The sequence below is a fragment of the Lemur catta genome, chromosome 15 (assembly GCF_020740605.2).
Source record: "Lemur catta isolate mLemCat1 chromosome 15, mLemCat1.pri, whole genome shotgun sequence".
Lineage (NCBI taxonomy): Eukaryota > Metazoa > Chordata > Mammalia > Primates > Lemuridae > Lemur > Lemur catta.
Window position 1 is genome coordinate 5,720,448 of NC_059142.1, and position 17,687 is coordinate 5,738,134.

Here is a 17,687-nt window from a genome sequence, read left to right on the forward strand (position 1 = left end):
CCAGCGGGGGCTGGGCTGAGGAAGGCACTCAAGCAGTGCAGTGGGTATGTGCTGCCTGCTGCCCACCCTCTCCAAGGAGGCCCCACCAGGCTTCAGGGAAGGCCAGACACAAGGCACCCACGCCCACCTGGCACGTAATTATGGGTGGGGGTGGGTTGTAGGATGTATGGATACTTTAGTAGGGGCAGGGTGGGGGGGTTAGTAGATGGGGAGAGGAGGGTGGAGAGATTACCGATCCACAAAACCCAAGGGTGATAGAGGTCGTGGGGTGCGCTCCTGCCAGAGCAGAGAGGAGCCTTTAGTAGGAGGAAGTGAAGGTGGGGGCCAAGGAGAGCCAGATGGACAGACTTACTGGCCAGTGGGAGAAAGTGGGACGAGCCAGGTCTGACACATCTGCGTGATCCCTGGCGCGGTAAATCGGGTAGATGGACTGACACGTGGATGGATAGAAAGGTGGGTGGATGGAGAGACCGATGGATGGATGAATGAATGAATGGCTGCGTGGGTGGCGAGCGGCCTAGAGCGGGGGCGGGCCAGCAGAGCGCTCAATCAGCTCCACGGCTCAGCTTGGCGCCCGCCAGCTGCGCTCAGAACCCCCCTTACCGCCGCCCCACCTCGGGGCGCGTAATTACGTGCCCCTGAGCCTCTGGAGTGGATCCCCGGACTAGGACGAAGAGGGGCCGCGCCGCCACTGCCAGACTGCATGGGCCGCTTTTAGCGCGCTGGCAGGCCGCCCCTCGGCCATGGGGTCAACCTGGAGGTGCGGTCTGGCCCCAAGGCCCCCGTCCCGCTCTTCTTTGTCTTGGCCTAGTCCTTGGCAGTCGCCGGGCCGCGACCCGCCTCTCCGGGCAGAGCCGCCCCCACTACCCTGGCCCGCACGTTTCTGGGCTGCTCCAGGATGTCTGAGTCTCAGTTATTGCTGCCCCCCCCCCGTCCCCGCCCGTAGGCGTCTACCCCTGTCGGGCAGGGGCCCCAAACCCTGTGCCTTTAGGACCGCGGGGCCGGGAAGTGGCAGGATCTCCAAGCTGCGTCTCTGATGCAGCGAGGGGAGGCGGGGGATGAAGGCCCCCTCTTCTCCGCCTTCTCTCCCCGCCCCACCCCCTCGCTACTACACGTCGCGCTGCGCCCCGACCCCAGCGCCGCCTGTTCGCCCCTTAAGCAGCTCTTCTGCCGCGGTGCGATCCCCAAGCCTTGAGGGCTAGCCCCCACCCGCCAGGCCTTAGACCCCACGCAGAACGCAGCCACACACACGGCCGCCTGCAGACACCCAGCACAGCCTCTCACCAACCCGAAGCCCCGCACAGGCGCACTGCCCCCTACATGCGCAGACCCACAGCCCCACGCAACCGCAAGCTCACTCACAAACAGGTCCACACAGACACACAACGTCCCTGCGAACACTCAACCCCACACAGGCACAATCCCACCCACGTAGTACCTCACGCAGTCACACAGTCCTCCTATAAACAATCGCACGCAGACACAACCCCTCGCAGGCACCGCATCACTCAGTCCCGCCGAGACCCAGAAACACATTCACAAGCTTGTATCCAGACCAGCCCCCCCCCCCCCACAAACCCCGTGACATTCACTCCTAGGACAGACCAGAAATATACAGCCACATTGATACAACATACGGACCTAAACGCACAGCCAAGATCTCACCCGCAGGCTTGTAAGTCACTGGAAAAATATTAAAGCGTTCCCTCCCTCCCCTTCTCTATCTTTGACACATACGCGCGCGCGCCCGCGCGCGCGCACACACACACACACACACACACATACACAAATATTCGCACTCACACCCCCCACTCCCTAAGCGCCTCGGAGCCTCGCAGCCGGTGACCCCGAGCCCCCGCGGTGAGAGCCGCGGGAGCGTCTCCCCGGCGCCCCCTCCTCCCGCTCCCTCCCCTAGCTCTCCACTCCTCCCCCGCCTCCTCCCTCCCTGCCCCCTCCTTCTCCCCTCCCCCGCGTCTGGGGCGCGGGCTGCGCGCAGCCAAGCCCCCTCGTCGCGCGCCCCTCCCCGCGCGCGCCCCGCGCCCGCATCGCGCTTGCCGAGTGGATGCGGCCACGGGGCCGTCTCTAATTACCTCCTGTCCCCCGGCGGCCCGTGAATAATGGCTACTGAGGGCGCTCGCAAGGACTGCTGAGAAGGAAACGCGGGGCGCGAGAGGCGCGGCGCGCGCGAGAGCGCGAGGGAGAGGAGCGAGCCCGGGGCTGCCGCGAGCGGCTGGCGAGAGAAAGGAATCGTGCGAGCGCTCACATTTTTTTTCTCCCAAGGATCTCATCTGGCCGCCGCGTTCTGGAAGAGGCGAGGGGGAGAGCGCGCGAGAGAGGAGGAGAGAGACGGCGGAGACAGGGAGACGGCGAGACGCTCAGCGCCGGCGCCCGGGAGACCCAGGAGGAGCCCGCAGGTATTGTTGGCGGCGGAGCTTTGTGTCTTCGGCGGGCCGCTCCGGGTGGGAGGGCTCCCCGAGCCCCCGGCCCGCCGCCGCGCTCAGACCTGCCCCAACCCCGCGCTGCCGGCGGGGGTCGCCGCCCGCCACGGGCACCCCTCCCGCCGCGCTGTGATCTTGGCTGGAGTTGCGGATTTGCTTGTTTGGGGGCTTTCCGCGCCGGTTGAGGGAATCGGTCTTAGGAGAAGGAATTTCTTTTCTTTCTGTTTTTCTTTTCTTTTTTTTCCTTTTTTGGCCGCAGTTTGTTTGTACTGGGGATTCCCCCCTCCCTTTCCCTCCACAATGCATTGGTGAGCGGTGTTGGCGACAGTGGCACTGGCGGAAGGCTTGGGGCTGAGATGGCGGGGCTGGTGGCCGCGGACTGAGGGATGCCGCGGAGGGAAGGAGTTCTGTTCAAGTTCGCAGTCTGCGCTCCGAAGCTGGTCGGGCCGCGGAGGGCCGTCCGCGCGCCCGATCCTGCTCCGGGCAACCGGTGCGAAACTTCCCGGGAGCGCGGCCTCCGGAGGGACTCGGCGCCCCTGACGCCTCCAGGCGCTTCCTCCAGCCGCCGCGGCCCCTCCTCGCCGCCCGCGAGCGCTTAAGGTCGCGCTCTCCCCACCCCCGCCTTCCTCCCTCCTCCATCGGCTTCCGGATCTGGACGGAGCTGCAGGAGCAGCTTCAAACACTTCCCCTGGAGACCCCTCCCCACTCCCCGTACCAGAGCCTGCCCGGAGCCCCCCTGCCCTGAGCCCTGGTCTCACGCGCGGTCGAATGGCCAGGCTGACAATGAAATCTCGCGCCTCTGCTGTGGGGGGGTGAGGGGGTCGTAGCTCAGTCTCTCCAAGGGCTGCTGACCCCGGGCAGGGGGAGGAGGGCTCTCGGGGGAAGGGCTTGTTTGGGTTAGAGACGTTGACTTGGGATGGCGCCGGGGCGGGGAGGGGCCTGGGGGTGTGCGCGGCAGAAGAGAGAAGCTTGGGTTCGCGGCCGGGGGTCATGGATTCTAGCCCCTCTTGGGCTTGGCGATTGGCTGGTGACTTCAGGCACGTCCAGGGCCCCTGTAGCCTCAGCCTCCTCCTCTCCTGTACAATGCGGGCAGAAGGAGGTGATCCCGAGGGTGATGTGCTTGTGTGACGAAGTGTTTGTCTCCTGCACGGTAGACACCGCTCCGGTGACCCGGAGATCGGGACGCCTCTCCCCCTCCCTCAGGGTCCAGGGGAGGGAAAAAGGAGTGGGAAGGGGAGCGGTGGGAACTACTCCTTTTCACGCTGGGGCCATGGGAAGGGAGTGCTAGCACAGAAAATTTCTGGGGACCGCATTTCTGACGAGGGGCTCACTCCGAAGGGGGGGCGCTGGATCAGAGGCTTCCGGGCACTCAAAGCCCCCGATTGTTTTGCTCCTTGGTGGGGGGATGGGGAGGAGGGGAGTGTGGAAGAGGTGAAGGGCTGGACGGGGCTTAGGGGTGGAGAGCCCATGAAAATCAGCCTTAATTGGATTCCCAGGCGAGGAGCCCAGGGCGATAAAGGTGCCTCCTCCCCTTCCTCTTCCTGGGCTAGAGAGCTGGGCCCAGAGACCCCAAGGTGGCAGCCCAGGCAGGTGAAAGCAGTTCATGTCCCTACTTAAAGAGAGGATCCTGGGGGAGAGGGGAGGCACCTTTTGAGAGGGAAGGGGGACTGGACTGTTTTCAGGCTGTTCTGTCTCTTGGTCCAGGAACAGAAAGAGTTAACCCTCCCCCAGAAATCTGTCAGGCCCCACACAGCAGGGACACATTGTTGGACCCTCTGACTTGCTAACAGCCTGACACTGGCTGACAGGAGCTAGCAGATTCTAGGCCTTGTACTCCCCCTTCGCAGCCTAGACAGGACCAGGCTGGGTGGTGCCTTATTCAGGGATTTTGGAGGAGGTGGAAATCAGAGCCCAGAGAGGGCCACACAGCCAGGCAGTGGCCTTATGGCCAGGAAGGAAAAGGGGTTACAAGCCAGGGCCATCAGAAACTGGAATGGGAGTCTGGAGGGAAGGGGGAGGCCCCTTCTACCCTTTGCCCAGGTTGGGGAGGCTCCTGAGCTGGTTCTGCCCAAACCTTTGCCCTGCCTTCCACCCCAGCCTCTCCACCCAACTGAAGGCCTGGCCCTAAGGGTGAGTTTCTGACCTGTAGGTGGGACTAAGTTGCTGGCAGGGCTCAGGATGCAGGACGGAAACCAGCAGGATTCATTGCTGCACATGCCCCAGGCGTGTTAGGGCACAAGCCCTTTAGTGGAGAGTTATCTGTGGGGCTTCCTTCCTTTCCCCAGACTGTGAGTTCATTTGCAAGAACCTTTTTCTTCCATTTTAGAGCCCCCAGGGCCTGGCACATGGCAGACACTGACAGTGCCCTGTGTTTGGCTGGACAAACAGAGGATTGAATGAATCAGCAGTGAATGAATGAATGAATGAATGAAAGGGGAGAGTTTCTCAGTTGGAGGCCTCTAGTCATTGTTTTTTTAAAAAAAAAAAAAAAAGAAAAAACTTTTTTCAAATATGCCTTTTTAAAATAAGGTTCACAGAAAATCTGAAAAATAGAAAAATAAAAAAGGTTATTGACAATCTTAGTGGGGTCTGACAATGTTACTATTTTGATGTAATTCTTCCCAGTCTTTTGACATGGTGGTTGATTTGTTTTCTAAAGACTTTGTTGTCATTGTCTATATTAAGATGTATATCCTGCTTTCTTTGCTGGTGATAACGCCAGCCTTTTCCTGTTTTGTAACCAACTCCTCATAAACACCAGGGTTAATGTCTTCAGGCTTTTCCAATCAAGTGGATGTGCCATAATTTGCTTAATATTCCCCTTTTGTTCAGCATTCTGGATGTTCCTGATGAATGACGTAGTGGATGTATCTTGTATAGAGAGCTTTTCTTGATGTTTAAGATGATTTCCTCAAAATGACGCTCTGATGCTGAAGGCTCCGACGTGCCTGCAGTGGGAGAAACAGGCTTCTCTAGTTTTCCCTGGATAAGTGGGGCACTGTTCTCCTTCCTTCCCCACCGTCTAGAACCTTCCACCAGAGCCAAAAGAAGCCTTGGCAATGAATCACCTCTCTGACGGCCCTCCTTTGACAGAAGAGGAAACCAGAGCCCAGAGAGGGGCAATGAGTCCCAAGGTCACACAGCAGCCCTGGGCTGGCCAGCAGCCAAGAACTGGCGAGTGCCGTTTTGGTGTTTGTGCCTGGGAAGGGTCCCTGGAGGTCCTTTAGGCTGGCCTTGCCCATTTCACAGATGGGACCGAGAGGGCAAGCTTGCCACTGGTGCCGCCCACTGGAGAGGTTCTTCAGCCCTCCTGTGTCACCCTCACTGGGCATGTCCATGGGATCTGGCCGGCCATGGGCTTCCTGTTGCCCCTCCTCACGGCTCCCCTCCCTCTTTGCCATCCCGTCCTCCGAAAGGAAAAGCTGAGGATCCTAAGCAGCTGCGGTGAGAGGGGTGGGACTGCAGAACTCTGGTGACCCCAGTGGTTGTGCCCCTGACCTGTGCCTCGGTTTGTCCAGAGACCTAGCCCTGGATCTGTTCGGGAGCCAGGGGCAGGTGTTGGCACTGGAATGTGGCGTGAAGGAATGGGAGGACAGGGTTTTAACTACCCCTCTGGCCTGAAATTGACCCCAGGAGATCCCCCTGGGGAGGAGGGGAAGAGGGAAGGAAGGAAGACAGTGGAAGCAGAGAGGGTAGGAGAGAAAGAAAAGTGAGAAGGGAGGTTGGAAGGAAGAAAAGGACGGAGGAAAAGAGAGAAGAGGTTTATGTAAAATAAAGAAGAGAGAAACCACCGCCCTCAGGCCTCACTGGGCACCCCAGGGAGTGGCTGGGGATTGTGACCCCAGTGGGGGTGTCAGGCTGGTTAGTGCTGGACCCCCTGAGTGGGCTCTGCAGGGCCAAGTGGAACAGCTGTCTGGGGGCCAGGGGTGGGAGGCTCTAGTCAGAAGGACCCAGACCAGTAGTGTCAGGGAGGCAGGACTTGTCAGGGGTGGCTTCTCTGTTCATTGGATCGGGCAGGTGGCAGGGTACCCCCAGGTTGGAGGCTCGGGGGGACAAGGTAATTATGGCTGTGACTCCCCATCAGAGGACAGGGACTGTCGGTTCCTCCCCTGCCAGCATGCCAGCCGTGGAGGTTAAGAGAAGCCCTGCTGTGAGTGTGGGTATTTGGACATTTCTGTAGTGTGTCTCTGTGCTTGGGTGCATCCCCAGGGGCATATGCACATCTGTGTGTGTGTGTCTGTGTGTGTGTTCATCTGTGGGTGTGCACATGTGTGCCTCTGGTCCTGTTTGTATATTTTTTAAGGGGTCTGTATGTGCCTTCCAGCGTGGGCACATGCTGTGCTTGCTTACCTCTGTGTGTGTGTCCCCGTGTGTGCCCTGTCTGTAGGTGTGTGCGTATGTCTGTGTGTCTTTGATCTCATTTGTGCATTTCAGGGGGAGGGGACTATGCCCCAGAGCTTGGGCACGCGCGCGCGCGCGCGCGCGCGTGTGTGTGTGTGTGTGTGTGTGTGTGTGTGTGTGTGCGTGTGTGTACACATACACTTTCCTCCTGATGGCCCCAAGAGGGATCCAGGCATCAGGCTTTTGTGTTGCTCTCAAGGTTGTGGCTGGGGTGGGTGAAGCAGGGGACAGCCTTCGACTGGGAGGGGTGGGGTGGGGGAGGCAAAAGAAAATCTTAAAAGACTGTCTTCCTCTGGTCTCCAAGGAGATCAGCCTGTGAAATGATCCGCACGTTAATTAAAAACGATTATATCCTGATTGAGCCATTCCTGCACACATCCCCCAGCCAGGGAGAGGATGGGGCTGAGACCAGAGGATGCAGAGTGGGGTAAAGTCCCACAGCAGGGCATAGCCTGGTGTAGCCCCAGCTCACAGAGGGGAGTAGAAGCTTGGGGGGAGGCAGTGGTGAAGTGTTTAGGGGCATGTGCTCAATCAGATTCATGCTTCTCCTTTGAATTTTAAGGACTCCCCCAAGGTGCTGGTCTCTGAGGTCCCAGGAGCTGGTGAGACCACCCCAGTCCCATGGCTCCCACTCATGCCAGGCACTGGGCCTTTTGTTTGCACAGATCCTGCAAGTCAGCATTTGTGGTTCTGGTTTTACAGAGAAGTGACATGCTTGAGGTCATGCAGCCAGAAGATGGGAACCCCAGACTGAACCCAGTCCTCTGACCTCAAGGCCTAGAGGCCCTTTGTAACTCCCCCCTGTCCCCAGGTGCCCACCATGAGCCCCTTCTTCTGCAGGACCCCTGGGAAGCTGGGCCCCCCTCAAGGACAAGGGCTTCTCCTTTGTGCCGCCTCTGAGGTTGTTCCTTTCTGAGATCCAAGCTGCACAGGGCTGTGGTGCCCACTTGTGGGGAGCTGGGTGACTCACCAGTCCAAGGCCACCATGGTGTGACTCATGCCAACCTGGACAGGGCCTGCCTCTCCCTGCCGCAGCTATTCCCCCAGACTGTCTGATGACCCCACGGCAGACCAGCCACAGGTGTCCCTGAGGCCTGCTGGATGCTGCACCCATACTCCTGAGTACGTGTGCCAAGCCTTGTCTGGAAAGAGCCCGGGCCTGGTCACACTGTGCCTTGCCTGGTTATCTGACCCCTAGTCAGCCCTATGAGGTGGTAGAAAGGAATGGTAATAATAAACCAGGTGGCCCTCGGCTTCTACCCAGCGTCAAGTGTTGCTGCGTTCCTAAGAGTGGTAGATGGCTCTGGTGGACCAATTCACCTGGACCCCTTGGGGCCGGGCCTGCTGCCTGCTCCTCCCCACTCCCTCCCGCTCAGTCACCTCCTCTGTGTGCCTGGGCCCAGCTTCTCAGAGAGGAGGACCCCGGCTGTAGGTCAGCCACACCCAGAGCCAGCAGGGTCGCTGGCCACAAGCAAGGGCTTTTTCTGTTTCTCAGAACCTCAGTTTCCCCTTTGTACAGGGAGAATCATAGAGTTTTCCTGAGAGGACTGTCAGCAGAGTAAGGAAAACCAGGCTAAGTTTGTTCAAGTGCCTGGCAGCACCTGGACGCATAGAGGGGCCCATTTGTGCCATCCATCCCTTCAGGGTACCTGTGTGTAGCTGGAGGCCCTTGGGTTTGCTGGCTTCTGGGGAGGGAGACGTGCTGTAATCCTTCAGTGCTTTCTAGGTGACAGTCTGGGGTTCAGGTGACTGTCATCTCGGTATGAGCCTCTAGAGGGCTAGGATGATCACTGGACGCACCTGAGGCTCTTGTTATCAAAGGAAAGGGAGGCATGTTCCTGCTAGAGTGGGTCCCATGTTCTCAGGAGGAGCTTGACCAAGGGGAGGGTTCGGGAGCCAGAAATAGCGTCCTGAGGAATCAGAGGGGCAGATAGGAGGGGAAAAGTAAGCATCCACCTCTTCTCTGAGGGCGGAGCTGGGAGAGAGGCAGCCACACGTCCACTCATCCCAGAAAAAACCCTTTGCACTGAAGCAGGCAGAGAGACCCTGCCTGCCCCAGGCCATCCCCACAAGTTGCCAACTCTTAGAAGCAGTTTTGTGGCCTTGGTATGTGTCTTCCTGCTAAATATCCCCTTCTTTCCTTTCCCAGGGCCTGAAATGCCTCCATTTGTCACTGCCCAGGGTCAGAGCATTGAAGGCCCTGCTTAAAATGCAAACGTGTTACCTTGGAGGACCGATCCAAAGATGAACTCATATTTGCATAATGCAGCGGGTAGCCACCCACCCCTAAGCCCCGCGGAGCCAGGTGGGCACTGCTGACAAGGGTGTGAGGCCGCCTCACCTGGCCTTCACGGGAATACATACAGCCCAAAGGGGCATCACCTACTTTCTCAGGAACCAGGATTCAGGTATTTACCTGACGTCTCCTGGTTTGTATATGTTGTCACCTCATTCAGCAACCCACTCACAAGCCAGATTCGGACCCAGGGCCACCAGTTTGCAGCTTCCTGGCGTCATTGCTGTTACCCACTGGTCGCTCTGACAGTCCTGCGACACACGTGGGGCAGGGCTGGTGAAGCTGGGGCTCCCTGGCCGGAGTCCAGGCCAGTAAGGTCCCGGCAGGGCTGGGGTGTCAGATGAGGTGCTGTCACCAGGACTGAGGGGTTGAGGCCCAGGAAGGCAGGCAGAGGAGTAGAGGAGCCCTTTCCAAGGGTGGCACAGAACAGAGGCCGAGGGAGAAGCTTTGCCGGTGCCACCTGCTACAGGGCTACAGGGTCTGACCGGGGCTGGCTCATAGCCTGGGCTTCGGGCCGGAGCCTCAAGTGGCCAAGAGAGAGGCCTTCCGAGGCAGCAGGGCAGCTGGGGCCTGAGGAGGCAGGCTCTGTCGGGCCCGGAGAACTGCCAGGGTGCCAGGTATGGTACCAGCCTTCTAAGAGGTGAGGATGTGGCGGCAGAGGGGTCACACACACAGGGTGTTAGAACCACACGGAGCCAGGTTAACCTGACCCTGTGCTCAGGGCTCACGGGTGCAGCCCAGCCCTCCTGCGCAACTGATCCACGCCTGGCTTTACAGGTGGCATCTTTAGTCCTTCAGCCCTTTAGTCCTTCTGCAGCACTTGCTGACAGCCCCCTGGGTCTGGCCAGAGGCCCTGCCCAGGGCATCCTAAGGGACACGGGCCAGTCTGCAGGGGGAAGGGCTGTAGGACATGGCATGCCCGGAGGCCTGGGGCCTGGACTGAGAGCAGGTGGGAGCAACTGGAGGCTGAGGCTGAAAAGGAGTGTGGGGCCTTGACTGCTTGAATGGTTTGTCCTGAAGGCAGTGGGAAAAGAAGGGTACTCCTGGCAGGGAGCGAGGCTGGAGCAAAGGTATGGAGGTGGGAGTGCCTGGGGCCAAAGAGGAGAGAGGCCCGGACTGTCAGGAGAGGACCCACGTGGGGCCGTGTGACCCGCCAGTTCTCCTTTCCAGGTTTCTCAGTTTCCTCCCTGAGAACTCAGGAATCCTCTGGTTCTAACGGGTGGGGTGTGAGCTGGACAAGAGTGTCTCCTTCCTGGCACTGCCTCCCTCCCTGCGGAGCGCTGGTATGGGGAAGCAGGGGCTTGCGTTCTTCCCCGAGCTCCTGCTGGAGCTCAGAGCAGCTGGGCCCAGCCCTGTAGCCCCATCAGCTGAGCCCCGGGAGGGATGGTTAAGACTCAGCTGGGGAAGGAGGTGGCGGTCTTCAGGGACCAATAATTAAAGCCCAGCAGATTATAATTCCCTTAAAAAAAAGCTCAGTACAGAGAAGGAGGAACAGCACCCAGAGCCTTAGGAAGGGCCCAGGAGAGGGCCAGGGAGGATTGCTGGGGGGAGGGGGGAGTAAGAATGATAGAATATCTGGAACCATCTTGTTCTGAGCTTCCTCCTGGCAAGGCCTCCTGGATGCCAGGCCCTGGCACTTCATTATTTCCAGTCGTCAAACCCTCCTTGCCCATGAAAGGTTCCTGCCATCTCCACTTTACAGATGAAGGAACTGAGGAACTGAGGCTTGCAAAGGTCTGGCAACTGTGGTTCGAGGTCCCACACGTTTGTAAGAAGCTAGGCTGGGACTGAACCCAGGGCCATGCTGGTATTTTTCGGGGGTGGGGGCAGGCACTCAGAGGGAGGCTGTCTGATTGCAGCATCCCAGGCTGGCCACAGGCCTGAAATGGGGAGTGGGTTTGAACAGGGCAGACCGTCCTAGCACCGCGTGACACTCCCCATGTTTGAGGCCTTCTGTCTGCGGCAGGGTCGAGGTCAACTGCTGTGCCGACTCTGCCATTCACGTACTCACCTGCTGTGTGATGCCAGGCAGGTGACGCCCCTCTCTGGGCATCTCTTCATCTGTACAGGGCTCGGGTTCTCCCTTGGTTTCCTGCAGCCTTAGCAGTGTGACTGGATGAGGGCAAACTCTGGCAGTGAAGGGACCTAACTTTTGAAAATCCTTCTTCCCCCATTCATCCTGCAGATCCCCACTGAGCCCGTTCCCAGGCTGGGGGCCTCCATGTTCCTCTCATCGCCTGCGGAACTGGGCTCTGTTATCATCCCCGTTTGACAGAAGAGCACACAGAGGCACAGAGGCCACTGCTGCCTGGTGGCCAGCCATCTCCTCGCTGTTAAAACCTGCCTCGTGTGGTCCTTTTGCCCAGTCTCTGCTCATGCCTGTACCCTTGGCCCTTCCTGGAAGACTGTCACTCTCCACTGCCCCATGCAGGGCCTGCTGCCTCCTCTGAGCAGACCTCTTGTCTTCCACGTGGAGGCCAGGGCTCAAGCACTCAGGCCAGAGGTTGTCCACTGGTGATGCCCACAGGTGGCTGCTGTTGGCCAGCCCAGGGTTTTAAAAATAACATCAAATTTCAGGTACAAATCTTGCTTTTTGCTTTCCTCTAAAAAATCAGCAGGTTGACAGTTTGGGGCCACATGCCTGCAGGGCCCTATGGGCAGAGCCTAGAGGGGCGGAGCTGCCTAGTTCCCTGCAACTCCGATGACTGCTGGCTGGACCCAGGCACTGAGCTGAACTGGCCACCCTGCTTAGACCTGGGTTGCCATCCTGGCACCCTGACTTTTGCTGATCTGAGGCAGATTTCATCTTTCAAGCTCATCTAGTAAATGTGAAAACTGAGGAACTGATTCCAAACTGGGTCTTGATGGTGTTTTCAAGAATTCTCCAGGCCAAAAAAAAAAAAAGGGTGCTCCAGGTGGGGTAACTGCCTGGGCACAGATAAGGAGGTGTGAAAGGACACAGCATGCTTGGGGAATAATACCGTCTTCTTCTTGCCTGTTAAATACTTGGTTGGCAGAGCCTGAATACTAACACAAATCAGCTTCTGCTTGTTCTGTACATGATTCATTCATTCCAGTCATTCAGGTGACCCTCAGCATCCCTGACAGAGCCCCATTGTGGGCGCTTTTATTCTCATTTTCAGCAGATAAGAAAACTGGAGCTCAGAGAGGTGAAGTGACGTGCCCTGGGTCCCAGTAAGGGCAGGACTCTGACAAGGACTCCTGCTCCTGACTCCTAGTCCAGTGCTCGTTCTGATCTAAGACACTGGAAGAATCAGCTCTTAGGTGAGCTTCTTTCTCCTGTGCATTTTTAAAAATGCTCTTTTAGTTAATATGCGGGAGGGATTTCGATGTTCTCGTACATAACCTTTTGCTGAAGCGACAACGTGCGATAAAAGGGTCCCAAGAGAGCCAGTGTAATTTGGGTTGTGAGGGACAGAGAATACCAATGCAGAAACCTCTCCAGAAGGCCTGGCTGCTCCTGGGAACTGGGAGGCATGGGGGCCCAGCTCAACACCCAACACCAAGGCCTGGCCATCTTGGATCCTGGGAGCACGTGTTCATTCAGATTCATATTCTACTATTTGATTTTTTTTTTCTCACATTTGCAGTGAGGATCTCAGTCTAGGCAGAGAGAAAATGAGCGTCTAAGACCAGAAGGGATTGAGAAGGTGGGGACAGACGTTGAAGCCCTGTTTCTGGGCCAGAGCTGGCTAGTTGGAGGGTGTTGGACAAAGGGGCCCACACTGAGGGTGAATTGAAGGGCATGTTCAAAATCTGTGCACAACTGCCCTTGGCCCCAAAGGATCGAAAAAGGGGGGCTTGGGTGGTTCCAGTTAATTGAGGCTGATTCTAAATTGGGAGGCTTAATAAATGGTAATTATCCTCCCCTGGGAGCAGACCAGCGCTAACCAGTGCCGCTGGGAATGGAGATCATGGAGACAGAGCCTCCCACCTAGAAGCTCTGAGAATTTCTACCCACAGAGGTGTCAGGGACAGGCTTGGTGCTCACCAGGGCGCCGGCACATCTCCCTTCCTTGTGTGCAGTTCACTGTGTGTAGGTGTATTACGTGGCTGCCCATGTATCTGCACATGAACTCCTTGGACACACACGGGGGTGCGCCAATGTGCCTGCATATTTGTATGTCTGTGTGTGCTGACAGTGGCTCACCCTCCACTCAGCTATCTCCAGGCCCCATTCCCTAAGAACAGCTGTACCCCTGACATGGAGCAGGGAGGAGAGAATCTCAGTTTGCAATCTCAGCAGGACACGGGCTTTGTACCTCCAGAGAACCTGGTTATGGGGACAGAGGTGACATAGCAAGGTTTCATTTCCACCCAAAGAGGAAGTTTCTATCATTCAAAAGTGGTCCAGAGTGGCCTGGGCTGCCCCAGGAGGGAATGAGCACATCCTTAGTAGGTAATTGGTACCCACTTAGTAGGCCCAGTGTGTGCCTTCCTCTCTTTTGTGGTCCTTTCTAAGTACAAAGTGCAGGGTCTGTGAATCCGCCCAGTCTGCAGCCAGCACTTTCTGAGGCTGCCCCATCTTACCAACGCAGATTTGTTGGAGGGGTAGAGAGGGTTTCTGCCCCTAGGTGTCCTTAGAACTTAGCCCATGAGAAACCTGGGGAACATGGGTGACGATGATAGTGTGTGTGGGAGTGTGATCTGTGACAGTAGACTTGTGTGTATGTCTGTGTTGTGTGTGTGCATCTGTGTATGTTGTGTGCAGTAGTGTGGGTGGGGTTGTAAATGTTGAGTGTAGATTTCCATGTTGTGAGTGTGGGTTGCATATGACTCTGAGGGGTGGGGGTGGGCATTTCTGGGCCGTGTAGGTGTTGACTGGGTGGCATATGTGCACTTGGGCCAGTGGAGGTGTTTGTGGCTCAGGTATGTCTTGGGGGAGCTGTGCCGAGGCCCCACCTGATGCCTCCCATGCTAGTTCATTCCTTCCCAGCCCAGGCTCCTCTCATGGCCCCCGCCATCCCAGGCCCTGATCACTTGTGCTCCTCCCTCCCAGGTATCTGGCACCTGCCAGCCCAGCTCTTGACTTTGTCCTTGCTCCTGGGACAAAAGCAGGCCCAGCAGATGGCTGAGAGTCCCCAGGAGCAGAGGGACAAGGGAGATGGAGGCCCAGTCACTGCTCAGCCTCTCCCCAGGAGATCCTGAAGGAATTGGGTCTCTGAGTTTCTGCAGCATCTTGGCCAGATGGGGAGACCTTTCTGGAGATACCATGGGCATTTCTAGACATGAGCTGGAACATTTCCAGAAATGGAATGTTTTTAGAGAATGAGGCATGGGATTTCTGGAGACAGGATAAGGATGTTTCTAGAGATGAGGTGGAGGGCATTTCTGGAGGAGAGGCATTTCTAAAGATGAAATGAGACCATGAGATGGGAGAGGGCTTTTATTGGAGTAGAGATGAGGCTTTTCTGGATTCTGAATCTTGCTAGAGACGGAATATTTCTGGAAATGGAATTTTTCTGGAGATAAACTGTAGTATCTCTGGAAGTGGAGTGTTTTTGAAGATGATGCTAGAGTATTTCTGCAAATAAAATAGGGCACTTCTGAAGAAGAGATATTTTTGGAGCTGAAATGCAACATCTCTGGAGATGGGATGTGGCATTTCTGGAAACGGAACACATTCTTGGAGTTAGGATGGAGCCTTTATAGAGCATTGGCATTTCTGGAGATGGATTATGTGTGAAGATGAGAGGAGATATTTCTGGAGATAAAATGGAGCATTTCTGGAGATAGAACATTCTGGAGCTGGGGAATTGCTGGATTAAAATGAAGTATTTCTGGGGAAGAAATGGAGTATTCTCAGAAAATGGACGTTTTTAGATTGAGGATGGGGCATTTCTAGAGATGAGGGAACGTAGCTAAGGCTTGCTGTTTGAAGCCTTCTTGAGAAGATAGAGGAGGGTCTCAGGGAGCCCAGAGACACCCACCTGTGCCCTTGTCTGGCAGGAGATGGCCCTGAGGCCCAGAGGGGAGGCTCCATCCAGGCGCCCTCCTCCTGAGGGCCAGAGCAGGCCTCCCGGGGACCCTCCAGGGTTCAGCCTTTGCCATTCCCTCCCTGAGGCCTGTGCTAGAATCCTCCCAAAGGAGGCCAGAGCCTGCTCCGGCCTGCTCTCGGGGTCCCCACCCCCATCCTGGCGGGGGCCTGGCAGCCTCCAGGTTCACCACAGGAACGGGCAGTGACTGAATGGTTAAATTTAATCTAATTCAATTTTGTCGGAGCCAGCTGAGGCTTACTCCCCAGCCCCCTCTGCCAGGAGCCTCCACTTTTTCTCAAGCCCCCCAATCTGCTCCTACCTTGGAGCAGTCCTGAGGGTGCCTCATTTTAGCAGAAGGATGGAGAGGGGGTTATGGGGCTGACCATGGGCGAGGGCCCAGGGCAGTGTTCGGGCGCAGCCTGGTCGTGGGGTCTCCAGCCACCCCCTCCTCCAGGGAAGCAGATACTGAGACCTGTCACCACTTGAGCAGGCCTGAAGCCCCAGAGTAATTATTTCTCTTCCCTAATTGAAATTTCAGCCTCAGTGATCCTGCCTGGGAAGTGTGAGGCAGGCACAGAGACCCTGCCCCAGCCAGGGTATGGGGTTCCCCTGCTCTGCCCCCAGAAGTAGGGAGGCAGCACCAGCCACCATTCACACTCAAGGGGGCAGGTGGCTTCACATGCCCCAGATGCTGGTGGTGGGTGTGAGCTGGAGGGCTGCAGCTCAGGGAGGAGGGATGGGGGGCTTGAGCTTGGGCCAGTTGGGACAAGCCACAGTGAAAAGATTGGGCCTCTCCCCCGACAGTTTGTAGGGGAGCTTGAGAGGAGGTGGCCAGGGCTGGGGAAGCATGCCTTGCTGGAATGAGGTACCAGGAGACCACTGCCTCCTCCCACATCTGGTGGGCTCTGAGGGGTGGGCTGGGGGTGGGGTGCCGGCTGGCAGCAAGCCCAGTTCCTGGTTCAGGGCTGGGTGAGGCGGCTGGCCGGGTGGGGGGCAGCGGAGGAGCCTGTTTTCCCGGCTGCTGGCTGCTGTGGTCAGGCTGGGCGGACCATCCACCACATGGGTGGTCCCTGCCGCTCCACAGGGCCTTGGGCCTGGCCTGTCTGCTGGTGAAGGGGGGGCAGAGGACTCCAAGGACCAGCGGGAGTCAGAGAAAAGCCAGGGGCTTGAGATGGCTGAGGGCCCGCCCCTCTGAGCTTGCAGAGGGTGGCTCTGAGGTGCTGCAGCTAAGTGGAGAGACTGTCCAGTCCCAGGCAGCCCAGGCCCCGTGCAAGGGAGCTACTGTGGCCACACACAGGCCGCCTGATACCTGCAGCTGGCCAGAGAGCCTGCTGGGGGGCCCTCTGGGTCTCAGTCTTCTCCCTCTGGGGAATGGGTCAGCTTGGTGGGAGTTTTCAGGACCAAAATACCTGCAGAGGGCTCAGTGCTGCGAGCACGGGCTGTCCTCGCTGTTGTTATTGATGCACATGCCCCGGGCCGTAACAGGCCCAGCCCAGCACCCTGTACACAGTAGGAGCTTGGGGAAGGGCGACACTTGTCACCAGTGTTAACTTCGGAGGTGGTATTTTCTTGGTACCCGGAAAGTGTCTGTCAGTGGGAATACCCTGCCTAGGACCCCCTCTACCCCTAGGGAAGGCAGGTTTTGTGACAAGGGAGACTGTGGCAATTTGGAGTGAAGAACGGGAGTGGGGGTCCAGAGGTGGCCACTGCTCCATGCACAGGGGCTCTCACACTGGGGTAGTCACACACCTAATAAGTGCTCTTAAAAACCATTAAGGTAGGAGCCAAGCTCAGCAATGCCCTGTCGCTGTAGCTCCCCTGACCTCTGGCTTGGAGAAGCTCACAGCCCATCTTTGGTAGTGGGCGTGGCTGTGGCTGCCCTCTCTGGGGGAGGGGAACAGAGATGGCTGGACAGGATGGGACAAATCAGACCCCAGGAGCTGGGGAAGCGAAGGTGGGTGCAAATGAAAATGCACTATCCCATTTGTAGTCCATTTGCTCAGACCCCGACTGGCAGGAAGGAGAGGAGGAGGAGGAGGAGGGCAGATGCAGGAGAGAGGGGAGGGATAAGGATGCAGAGAGAGAATCTGGCAGGGTCAGAAGGCTGTGGCCACAGGGATGCCTGCTGCTTGCCTGAGCTGGGGAAACCGCGCTGCGTCTCAGCCCCAGATACCCCATCCCCACTGCACATTCCAGCACCTGCCACTTCCCCTGACCTCTGCTGCACCCCACCTCCCTGCCTCCACTCCTTGGGGATTTTGAGGCCCTGAGCTACCTGCTACCCTACCCTGAGCAGGCTCAGTCCTCCCTGCAGTTGGGGGGCTGTTCCTAGAGCAGTGGGAATGACCCAGAGGCTGCCTGGGGTGGGTGCCAGGCTCCAGCCTAACTGTCCAATCAGCCTCTGGGGCTGACCTGTCACCTTGGGCCCAGACGGAAGACAGCAGCTGCCCAGCCCCTCCCCTGTGCACACTGAGTCTGAGCTGAATGACTCACTGTGCAGGCAACTCCCTGTCCTCACTGGGAGGGGGGAATGGAAGCCTCCACATGCTACAG

The 17,687-nt window shown here is 57.7% G+C and overlaps 1 protein-coding gene across 3 annotated transcripts in view; it reads left to right on the forward strand.

Moving 5' to 3' along the window:
* The window catches only part of RAI1 (retinoic acid induced 1), a 119,911-nt gene that overhangs the window by 37,761 nt on the left and 64,463 nt on the right, over positions 1–17,687 (forward strand). For all 3 annotated transcript variants that reach the window (XM_045526868.1, XM_045526869.1, XM_045526870.1), the window contains exon 2: positions 2,281–2,414. The gene's annotated coding sequence lies outside the window, so the exon portion shown is untranslated. The remainder of the gene's footprint in view (positions 1–2,280; positions 2,415–17,687) is intronic.